The sequence below is a fragment of the Spermophilus citellus genome, assembly GCF_964194105.1.
Source record: "Spermophilus citellus genome assembly, chromosome: 7".
Lineage (NCBI taxonomy): Eukaryota > Metazoa > Chordata > Mammalia > Rodentia > Sciuridae > Spermophilus > Spermophilus citellus.
Genome location: NC_138188.1, coordinates 51,518,805 through 51,530,896, shown reverse-complemented (window position 1 = coordinate 51,530,896; position 12,092 = coordinate 51,518,805).

Sequence of the window (12,092 nt, the reverse complement as noted above, 5' to 3'; positions counted from 1 at the left end):
TGAGCTTGTATCAGCACAGTCAGGCACAGACACAGTGTGGGTGAGCTGAACTCCAGGAATAAAAATCAGTCCTGTCCCAGCAGAGCATAAGACATCATAGGTCCCGTGGGGCCACCCTGAGGCAGGATGTCCTGCATAGTTTCCCAGAATGTCCCCTTCAGGATCGATTCCAGTTGCCTAAAAAATCTGAATTGTTCTTGCCCAGTATTTTGGGATTTAACATGAAGTTACCTCTAACCTCAAACACCCCAAATAACCAGGTTTGGTCTCATCCTGAGAACCGAGTGCCCACCACGAATCATCTTCTAGCAACTGGGCTTCTTTGTTGTTCATGGCCAACATCAAATGTATCAGTTGCTTTCAGACACAAGTGACAGAAAGTGGAACCCAATGGCTGCAAGTAAAAAAGAATGCATTAGTCCAGCAACTAAGAAGTCCAGGCTGATGCCTCTGTGGGCACCACCCGTGCAAGGTTTACTGCATCCTTAGGGCTGTGTCCTCATCTCTACCAATTTCTAGTTCTTCCCATCTCTTGCTATCAGCTTTTTATTCAAAATGGTTCCCAAAATTGGCTGTCACAGTGCCCAGTAGGGATGAGAGCATGAGCAGTCCTAGTCAGAGTCCTGTGTGCTTGATGCAGCTTAGGTCTCGGGCCAGGTGCCACTTAGTGTAAGTCACTCAGGGCTCACTCTAGGAGCCAGGGTGGATCAACCCCATGATCTCTGCGTGGGGGCTTACAGAGGAGACTGTGGTGAGAGAGGAGGGAACGGAGGCTGGGAGCATGGACAAAGGCCTCCACACCTGTCTCCCAGCCCTGTCACTCTGCACTTCCCGCCTTGGTGGCATTTCCTCAGTCTTTTACCTTAGCTCCCTGCCTTCCCAACATACTGTCTAGCAAAAGGTCTATGGTGCTCTCCCACCTCCTGTGGGGAATCTGAGCCCTGGAGTCTATGACCATATTCTCGAAAGCCAACATGCTGGGTGTCTGTCCATCAAACATCACTTGAATTTCTATTATTCAGCCCCGTGAATCTCCCATAAGGCCTTCCCAGAAGGCCCTCCCTAACTTGCCCATCAGTCCCAAGGCCAGGTCTGTCCCCGGCCAGGACACAGTTCTGGCTCCAACTCCACTTTCTCCTCTACTCCACTTTGTTGTGTGCTGTCAGACTTGATCCAGGATCTGTTAGATTTCTTTAAAAAAAAAAAAATCCTCAAAATCATATGTTTAGAAAGAGAGAAAATCTACTAAGAGGATTAATAGAGTTATTCAAAAATAACCTACAGATATTATTTTGAAAATGCTGATTTCAACTCTTTTCTAGAAATAGCAGTAGACATTATATGGTGCTTTACTTACTAATGACAATTTAAGCAAAGCATCTTCAAATAAAGCTGTGTGATGTGATGAGAATAGAATCCCTCTGAATCATCTTGCAGGTTCCTTCTAAGTCAAAGATTGAGAATAGCTTTAAATAATTCACCCATGGCTCATCTGTTTATTTAAGTCCTTACTTCTGAAGCGCCTGAGAACAGCTTGTACTTTTTTTTTTATCATCTGAAACATCTCATCTGCAGACCCATTTATAACATTAAGCTGCTTTAAAATCCTTTCACCCTTTCTTAAGTGATTCAAAAACAAATTTTACCCCATGGCCCATCTGGTTATTATAAATTATGATTAGCCCAAGCCAGAATAATTAACATTTTATGGTACCAGGAATTACTCTGTGGAGTCAGATTTATATGAATGGTGGAGGTATGCTGGGCATATTCCTTGTTTCGAAGACTGTTTCTCCATGGAGACAAGTATTCCCTTTTTAAAATATTGCTCTCTTACAACTTGTATTGAAAGAAAAAAAAAAGGAAGGGGGAACAGAACTAACGGGCTGGCCTGTAGCTCAGTGGTAGTGCACATGCTTAGCTGCATAAGTGATTGATTAAGTAAAACAACTCAGCATTTGTAATCACACGTTTATTCAGCTTTCTTCCTAACGGGCTCAATCTGTGTCAAGAACCAAATACTACCTTTGTCACCCAAAAGGAAAGGAAAATAGAATTTCAGGCCTCAAAAAGATCTTGAGGATCTTCACAGGCCGCCAGACATCTGAAAGATGTGCAAGGGTATTTCTAAAAGATGTAATCAACTCACGGCTAAAATATGCATATAAAAGTTCTCTATTGTCTCCTGCAGATAAAATCTGTCTTCTGCAAAAGAAAAGGCAGTTGTATCTGATCATAAAGACCAACCACACTTGCCACGACTGCAAAGCAAATAAGAGAATAAATACAATGTCAAGATACCACCGAAGATTAGCTCAACAGGCCGTCTTGCAACCTCAAAATCATTTTTTTCTGTCTGATGCTGTGGGTATTTTATTAAGGAAATAAAATAGTACATTATTTGGCGAACCATCTTTCTGTGATTCTCCAAAAATTTTCCTCCTAAGGGGAAATATTAATACATTTCTTGTTTTTCATACCATGACACTGAATAGGGTACAGATTTACCTTACGTTTCTTTAAATCAACATGTTTTGACCACTCTCAATGATTGTTGAACACTGATACAAATGTATGCCTGACTGTCCTGGGTATTTTAAATACTGAGCCGTTTCCCTTGTTGGAGGTAGGCTATTGTCATTGCTGCTTTCTCACGGTGGCTTGGACACTCTCTGTCATCGCACTTACAGGCTGTTATGTTCATGTGTCTCTCTCCCTCCTGGTCATCAGAGGATCATTGTGCTCATGCCTGGGCCCATGAGGCTGTAGGAATCCTTAGCACAGAAAAGCCACTAAGACGTGGCCCTGCACCCTGCACCTTGCACATTATGACCCAGCTCCTGAGCCCTGTCTCCATTCTCCGAGACTGCAAGTCAGCAAGCATGGCTCAGAAGAGGTCTCACACGTGTTGTCTTTGGCTCCCACAATATTTAAGAACAAATCGGACCAATATTTAAAAATGTGGGTGGTTTCATACAAATCTCAGGATTTCCGTTGCTCTTCAAAAATCGGGAGGTCTAGCAGTCGTTGTCCCAATGTTGCAGGTGTGTTGACTAACTGCTGCTGGGCAAGCGTTGGCCCCTTGCAAAAGGCAGCCCTCTCCTTTACCTCAGTCCCCACTGCTCCCTACCGTATCCCTGATACCAAGACCTGCTGTCAGTAGCTGTTTATATTCATACCAATTTTTTTTTTTGGTGTATAAATATTTTTCTATGCCCATGTTTTTGTTTTTGTTTTTTTACAAGAAGGAGGAGGAGGAGGAAGAGGAGGAGAAGGAAGAGGAGGAGGAGGAGGAAGAAGAAGGAAGGAAGGAAGGAAGGAAGGAAGGAAGGAAGGAAGGAAGGAAGGAAGGAAGGGGAAAGAAAAGAAAGAAACAAACCAGAGAGCTACATGATTTTGGAGGGGTGGCAGGGGGGAACCAGGGATTGAACTCAGGGGCACTCGACTACTGAGCCACATCCCCAGCCCGATTTTGTATTTTATTTAGAGACAGGGTCTCACTGAGTTGTTTAGCACCTCGATGTTGCTGAGGCTGGCTTTGAACTCGAAATCCTCCTGCCTCAGGCTCTTGAGCTATTGGGATTACAGGCGTGGCCACTGCACCTGGCCTACATGATTTTTAAAGTAAGCAAACCTGCTATGTTTGCCTGTTCTCCTGAGCTAGTTCAGTGGCCTTCTGGGCACCACATTCAACACACTCTGGTGTGTGCCTACCTAGCCAGTCTCCCCACCTCCACTCTCTCCCCCACTTAACCTTCACCTCATGTGGTCACGGTGCTATCACTCTTTGCTAAGACCTTGAGCGGTGGCCGTAGTAACAGCAGTAGCCACTACACCAACACCAGCTGATGTTGACTGAATGCCAGTGACAACTAGTAGCCCACACCACTGTTCTAGGTTCTCCGCCTATTTTGACACTTGGCTCTCTCAGCCACAGGGTCAGTACTGTTCTTGCCAATCTCTGCAGAACTCCTTGGGGTCTCCTGGCTCCCTGCAGCTTTACTCTCCCCACTTCTCTCTACCAAGGCCTTCCTGTTGGTGCTGGTACTGAGTCCTGTACCAAACACCCAGTGCAGCTTAGAAGAGCAGAGAAGTCCTGCCCACAGACAAAGCTTCCACCAATAAGTGAAGACTCGGGCCACATCCTTCCCCTCAGAAGTTACAGAAGCCCTTTGCACTGACCTTGAGTGGTGGCCAGCCCCTGTCATGGGTTACACACCCTCCTGCTGTCCACGCCCTCCCCGTTCTGCCCAGGAGTGTACTCCCTGGTCTCGTGGTGGTGGGTCCTTGCACGCGCTTGCTCTGGCTCTGCTTCTGGGAAACTCAGACCGAATGGTCTACATTCCCCCTTCCCTTCTTTCATTCCACCTCATGCACTTTGCCGTGAAAGGCCACCTCATCATTTCACTCATTTTTTATTTGCCAGAGATGGAAAAACAGGAGCTGAGGATGTAGTTCAGTGGTAGAGTGCTTGCCCAGCATGCTCAAGGCCCTGGGTTCCATCCCCAGCACCACACACACACAAAAAAAAAAAAAGAAGAAGAAGAAGAAGAAGAAGAAAGAAAGAAGAGAGAGATGGAAAGACAAACTGGAGTTCAGGTAGTCATGGACTGGAAGGACACTGAGATATTCCCTGTGTCAGGGGAGGCGGGAGGGCTGAGGGAACCAGAAAAGTGCCCTCATGCATTCTCCCATCCTTTCTTTCTCACCCCTGCTCTTATTGACAGAGTGCTTGCATTTCTCTGCTGTGGTCCAGCATCTTGCAAGAAGCATGAGGCATGGTGGACCAGAGTTCCCAGTATACATTTCCCACATCAGTGGCCACTTTTTTTCTTTTCTTTCCTTTTTTTTGGGGGGGGGGTAATGGGTATTGAGCATCCTAGGTTTGCTTTACCACTGAACTACACCCCCAGTTCTTTCTATTAATTTTTATGCTCGGGTCCTGGAAGGCATTATGCAATTACAAGAGTGTGGGGCTGGGAGGCAAATCCCCACCCTGGGCCCCTCAGAGCGCACACACCCTTCCGAGCATCAGTCTCATCACCATAAAGCAGGTACTGGAGTGTCCACCTTGGGAGAGGTGATTCCTGAAGCACACAATGGGGACTCCGCAAAGGCCACCAGCCAAAGCAGCACCTCCCTCGAACACTTCTGTGCCCCACTCTGTCTGTTGTACCATTTGCTCACTTGATGGAGCTCTCCCCAGAGCAGGGAGCCTCTTACTTCTCTTCTAGCCATCTTAGCCCAGGTACGTCACCCAGCCCACTGGAGTAGGAGAGTCAATACAGGTTAAAACAGTAACTTCAAATGTCACTTGATAAAGTGTTGGGTTTTCATTTGTGTATCAGTACTGCCTTTTTTTGAAAATGACTAGCTCTTCCTTGGATTCAAGCAAAAGTCAGCCTTCCCCCAACTGTGTCATGAAGGAAGACTTCTCTCTCTCAAAAGCTCCTACATTCCTTGTGTAACAAGCACTGTTGGAAATAATTGAAATAATAAGAAAAAACTCTGTCTGCCCTCAAATGGTTGAATATTAACTGGTTGATGTAGTTATTTAATTTTCAGATCTATGTCCCTATATAGTTGTTCCCACATGTTCCCCATACGCAGAAATAATAAATGGCTTTAAAATTGGCTCTTTCCCTACTCTTGTTTCCTTGAGCTCACACCCATGATGCAAGTGGGAACTGTCCATATGCATTCAATTACAGAGGACGGCGTGTATGTTTCCTTCTATTAATTACAGTGACTCTAAAATTTATAAAGTATTTCCTTCTCCACCCCACTGGCCATATTCTTGCATTGATTACATGTCCTCGATTTAGCAGAACTGGAGCACAGAAATGTTTCAGATGCGTAAATAAGCAGCTTTAGCCCCGTTGATTTTCAGGATTTTATGTGTGAAACTTCTTATTTCTCAAAAGTTTAAAGAAGATGTGCTTATATGAATGATTTTAAAAGCCCTACTTTAAAATAATAATATTTTAAAAGTTATCATTTTGTTATTTTTTCTGAAAATAAAAATAAAAAATAAAAAAAAACAAAGTAAGTCAAACTTAAACGTCATTTTGTTACAGCCTTTTGTATCGTTAAGGCTTAAATTGTGGGCAGGCCTTCCTTCCTTCCTTCCTTCCTTCCTTCCTTCCTTCCTTCCTTCCTTCCTGAATGTGTTCCGTTCAGGGCAGGGCCTTGTGCCTCCAGGCAAGCACTCCAACACCTGAGCTGCTTCCCCAGCCAGCAAACCCACACTTTCTTTAACCCTTGTAACGAGTTCCCCACAATTTGTAAGTCCTGAGTACCTGAAGGTGCTGTGTGAAATAGAGAAGCCCATCTGCTGTGGGCACCTTAAACCAGCTCAGAGCTAGGAATGTCCAGCTAGCCTCCTTCGCTCATTCTTTCACCAGGACAGCACTTTATCATCTGTGACAAACGGAAACAGTGCAGACTTCTGGCACTGGGTACCACTGGCCTCCCCGGACGGACCACACTCAACTGCAGAGGACCTGCCTAGAAACCCGGACTGTGGAGGTGGAAGAAGCTCCAGATGTAGAGACCAAGAGATCACAAGGCCTCCACTTTGCACATGAGGAAATAGTTCTGGCAAGACCAATGTCGAGATGTGTTGAGTGACTTTCCCGTATGTGTAAAGTTAGTGAAGGAGCTTGTGTGCCCTAGAACACCAACTGTTCTAGGAGAAACTTGTAATCTGAGGAGGCAGCCATCCTGGGTTTACTATTACCTCCACCCCAAATTCTGAAATGACAGAAACATATCCTGATGTCTTGGTCCCATTCCATCCTGTGACATGCAGGACCTCACTGGAACAGGACTCCAGATAGTGTGCATAGACTCATAATCTTTCTTTTCCATCATCCAAATGCCAATCCTTTATTGTCTGCCCAGCCATATTGGTTAAACCAATCTCTCCTCCATGGTGCGTTGATTTAATCCTTGCAGGAGGACTTGTTAAAAGAGTTTTATTTACCCCGGAATGGCTCTCATGGTAGCCGGAACAGGCTGGGGGCGGGCCAAATCCAGGCATGAAATGAAATTTATTTTGGTGTCTGCTTCAGAACTTGCATGTAAGGGTGCTCAGAGGAGACATTCTGCTGGAAGGGAGCCTGCCCTGTGGGGCTTTTGTGTGGCTTCATTTGCGTAGCGAACCCATTGTTCTTACATAGCTTTGACAGAAAACATGCTCTGTGGGAACAAGAATGGAAACCTGGCCAAGCCACCCCTTGACACATCAATGGATTATTGTACTTTTCAAAAGGGGGTAGTATTTGGCCTAAAGAGTTCATCCAAAATTGGTTTTCACTTTGTCACAGTTCCTGCCTTCCCAACCCCAGTCACAGTTGTCCTAGACTTTTCCTGAAATAAACACGGTCACCCCCACCAGGAGTACTGCCCTCAAACACCCTACAAAAGCAACTTTAACAGAAGTGGAAGGTAGGGCCAGTTCATGCAGAGCTGGCTGGACCATTTTCCACTTTAAGAATTGATTAGAAAAGCAGAATTTTAATATTATGACTTACAGATATTTTCTCCACCATGGAAGGAGAGCAAAATTTGACACATGAGACTGGAGATCAGCCTGAGCCGCCGTTCTCCCCCCTGATCCCACCCCGCCACGTGGCCCATAGCGTCTGGTAAATAAGGCAGGGATTCTGTGTGAGTGGGGGGTCCGTTCACACCTTAGAGCAGTCCGCTGTCCATCTCAGAATAGCCAAGCGGCCAGTTAGCTGGAGCAAGTTATAAATTCCTTGAAGTTTATACTTAAATCTCATCCAGATTATTTTCCCTCTGCCTCCTGTCCAGGTACCAGCGTAAAACAGTTGCTCAACAAATGCTTCCTAAAGGAAACCGAGTTCTGAACTGAGTTTACCAACTCTTGAGAAAACATCATAGTAGGCAAGTCGTTTCTCTACCCCATGTCACCTCAACTGGCCCTCTCCTTTCCATTTCTACTTGTGCTCCATTTGTCTCTTATTAATCATATAATTTCATTAATTATTTGATTAATAATTTCATAATTATGTTTTAGGAAAAATATGCCACTTACAGTTTTATATTTAAGCTTTTTCATGTAAGTTCTTGAAGTCTTGGTGTACATTTTCCATATATTTTGAAAACATACACTTTAAATATCCATAGTCAAAAACCTGGCAATTTACCATAGTCATTAGCCCTCCTCCTAGCTCCACTGCCCAGGGGTGTTCTGGATAACCTCTCAGGACAGCTTGCTTCTTGCAGTTTGCAAACCTGATCTGATGAATGGGACCCTGCACCTGCCTGGATCAAGCTGAGCTTGCACCCATGGCTCAAGGCAGAAGGTGCAGGCTGCTCCTCTGGCTTTACCATGCCATCCTCCCTGACCCTAGCCGTCACTCCGGCTTAGCTTCTCATTGAGTTCTTCTATCCTTTTCGAACTTTTCTCACACCTTCCCTTAATGCTTTGTCACACTGGGGCAAGGCTGGGTGTCTTCGTTGGTGGTTTAACTAATGGCACAAGGGGTTACCACAGTTGAGGATCCCCACCCCTCTACCCAGGAGAGCAGGCACCCTGACCATCTCCATCCCCTCCATGGCCACAACAATGCCCTACTATCCTCCCACACAATTGCAACAAGTCTTTCTCCAAAATTCATTTCATTGCCAATGCAGCCCTATGATTAGAAGAGATGATGATTCTGAAGTCACTGTTGGGTTCAAATCTTGACTCTACCACTTAGTCCCCACATGACTTCCAACAGTTCAGCCTCCCAGGCCTCCTGAGATGGGAATAAAAATGAGAGGTAGGTAGGTCGATAGATAGATGATAGATATATAGATAAAGGGGTTATAATAAAGATTAAATTTGATAATACATGCAAATCACTTAGAACAATAGTGTACAACTTTTGTTTGTTTGGTACTGGGGATTTAACCCAGGGCCACTATGCCAATGAGCTACATACCTCAGTCTTTTTTTTTTTCTTTTTTTAATTTTTGAGACATGGTCTTGCTAAGTTGTCCAAACTGGCCTAGAACTTGCAATCCTGCCTTGGGTTTCTGGAGGTGCTGAGATTAAAGCCATGTCCATCATGCCCAGCCAAAAGAAGCTCTTAATAAATCTACCCATTCTTGTCCCCATCCCCACCCTCCATTTTTTATGAAGTATACATGTGAGAATTGCAAATTCACAAGACTTACAAATAAAAGAAATTGAAAATCAACTAAGTCAGGGCTAAAGATATTCAAATGCTTCTGGGTGTGTTGGTCAGCTTTCCACTGTTGTGCCCAAGTGCCCATGATAAAGGCCAGGCTCATTGGCCCACAGACTGAGGGGTTTCAGTCATGCTCACTTGATCTGTGATTCAGGACTGTGGCAGCACAGTTCATGGTGGGGGAGCACAGGAGGAAGCTGTTCAGCTCGTGGCATCTGGAAGCAGAGGAGAGGAAAGGCCAGGCCCCAAAGTCCCCTCAAGGGCACACCCCAGTGACTGGACTTCCCTCCTCTAGGCCTGGCCCTTAAAGGTTCCACCATTTCCCAATAATGCTAGGGCCAGGGATCGAGCCCTCAACACAAAGGCCTTTAGGGGACAACAAACCCAAACTATAGCAACCAGTGATATATTGGATGTGATTGAAGTAAACCTGCAGGACAGGGCAGGGAAGGAGGACCTGGCTGGAGATCACCCTAGCTACTGCTCAGAGTCCAGCTCATGCCTGTCAGGAGCTCGAATTCCTAGATATTCTTCCAAGAGAAGCCAGAAGTCCAGGTTCATAGTCAACTGAAACATATCAATAGTGACAGTTGATTCACACCCTTATAAAATGCTGTTTCTTTTTTTTTTTTTAATTGTAGCTTCTACTTTAGAACCTGGAATCTAATCATGTCTCATTTGAAAACTGAGAAAATGGGATTAGAAGAAAGTGCCAGACCCGGAGATGCACACGGGTGGTTCATGATAAAACTCACGTCCCCCCCAGCCTCACTCCAAAGACCTCGACACCCTTCTCTACAGTGTTTTCCCCTTTACGTCTGTCTCTGGTGGCGAATGTGGCCAGGACCTGGGCTCCCAGGACAGGGGCAGGCAGGGGCTGCTGGGAGTTGGGCTTCTACGGGAAAATGTGACTTCAAACCTTGGCATGAGTGATGAATTATGGGTGAAGCAGCCAGAGCCAGGCTCGCTGCCTGAATTTCTGCCATGGATAGGGTCCCCTTCCACGGAAAGGGAGAATTCAAAAATTTGCCCGGCTGTGTAAGATCTCAGTTAAAGGAAAGAACTGGAAAACAAATACATAATAAAACTGCCCACTCCAATTGAGCCTGTGGATCCAAATTCCAAAATGCATGAAGAATTTTAGTGCTAAGAAGCACCAGCAACAGGATCACTAAGCAGAGCATGAATTCAATAAGATGAACTGCACAGAACTGCCTGAAACCTTGTTCAGGATTTTCAAAGTAATAAAGGAATGACATCATTTTAAATAAACAAGAAACTCTGAAGTAAAAGCAGATGAATGGGGCAAGACAGGGCGACGGGAAAAGAGCAATTAGAAATATTGCCAATAAAAACATAGTCACTAAAATAAAAGCTCAATAGATTGCTTTTTCCACATAATGGTTATAGTAAAATAGAGAATTGTTGAATCTAAAAAGTAGTACTTAAAGCATTCACCCAGAATACAGTACTGGAGGGAAGAATCTGGTTTTTTTTTCTAAATACGAAGAGTAGTTAAGAGAAAGAAATATTAGATGGAGAGCACCCAATGTAATGGAAATACCAGAAAGATTCATGGAGCAGAAGTCCTTCAAGTACATTGCCCAAAATGTTTCTGGAGTTGCAGAAAAACAAGAGTCCTCAGATGGAAAACGCTGAGTATTAACAGAGTAGAGAAACATTCATCTGCAGCAGCACATCCATGTGTGTCAAAGAGAGATAAAAAAAAAAAAAACCTTAAAAACATGTAGAGAAAAGACTGATTACCTACAAAAAAGAAGTAATTCGATTTATCACCAACAGAAGCTAAAAAGCATGCAGTTTTATCTCAAGGACTTACAGAAAATCTAGAATTGTGCACATAACCAGACTATTTCACTTGCATTTCTAAGCAAAGAAGAAAATCACTTTCAGACTCACCAGAGTTCAGAGTGCCACATTCTAAGAGGAAGGGAAGGAGAAAAGAAGGAAGGGAAGGTGATTTTAGTCAGCTTTTTCACTGCTGTGGCTGAAAGGCCCAACCAAAACAATTGTACAGAAGGAGAAGTTTATCTGGGGGCTCATGGTTTCAGACTTCTTAGTCCATAGAAGGCCAGCTCTATTCCTCGGAGCTCAAGGTGAGGCAGAACAGAACATCATGGTGGAAGAGTACGGCAGAGGGAGGCAGATCACATCATGATCAGGAAGAAGAGAAGACCTCTACTTGTCAGATACAAATATACACCCCCAAAGCCACACCCCACAATGCCCACCTGCTGCAGCCACACGTGACCACTTCAGTCACCATCAGTTAATCCCATCAGGGGGTGAATTCACTGATTGGTTAAGGCTCTCACAACCCAATCATTTCTCCTCTGAAACTTCTTGCATTGTTGCATGTGAGCTTTTGGGGAACACTTCACATTCAAACCATAACAGAGAGAGGGGTAAATGGATGGAAGGGTGAGAGAAAAGGGGAAAAAAGAAGGAAGAAAGCAGACATCAATTAAGCAAGCAGGTGGCATAGCCAGGTGCTGGCAATTGCTGAATCTGATGGATGGGTACGTGGAAGTCATTATGCTATTTTTTCTGCCTTTGGGTATGGTTAAAATGTTTTTAGAATAAAAAGCTGTTGCATATATAGAATCAATCTGGCTCTGTTGTGGAGAAAGGATTGGAAGGAGCAGAATTAACAAGGGACTGGCTGTTGGGGGCAGCTTCGGGGACCAGGGACAGACAGGTGGTTTGGAGTAGGATGGTGGCAGCCGAGACGGAGAGAAGAGGAGAAGAGTAAGCAAACGATGTGAAATGGTGGTGCTGGACTGGAAAAAGTGTCTGAAAGAAGGTCAAGTGTCTGGCTTGAGCTGCCCTGGCTGGAACTGTGGGAGAAGGTGTAATTTCGGGGAT